Raw genomic sequence first — 205 nt, forward strand, 5'->3', positions numbered from 1 at the left:
TGATCCCAGTAGTTCTCGTTGTTAACGTGACTGATCCCAGTAGTTCTCGTTGTTAACGTGACTGATCCCAGTAGTTCTCGTTGTTAACGTGACTGACCCCAGTAGTTCTCGTTGTTGACGTGACTGACCCCAGTAGTTCTCGTTGTTGACGTGACTGATCCCAGTCTTTCTCGTTGTTGACGTGACTGATCAGAGTTTTTGTTAT

This window comes from Limulus polyphemus, unplaced genomic scaffold, assembly GCF_000517525.1.
Source record: "Limulus polyphemus unplaced genomic scaffold, Limulus_polyphemus-2.1.2 Scaffold1437, whole genome shotgun sequence".
NCBI classification, from domain to species: Eukaryota; Metazoa; Arthropoda; class Merostomata; order Xiphosura; family Limulidae; genus Limulus; species Limulus polyphemus.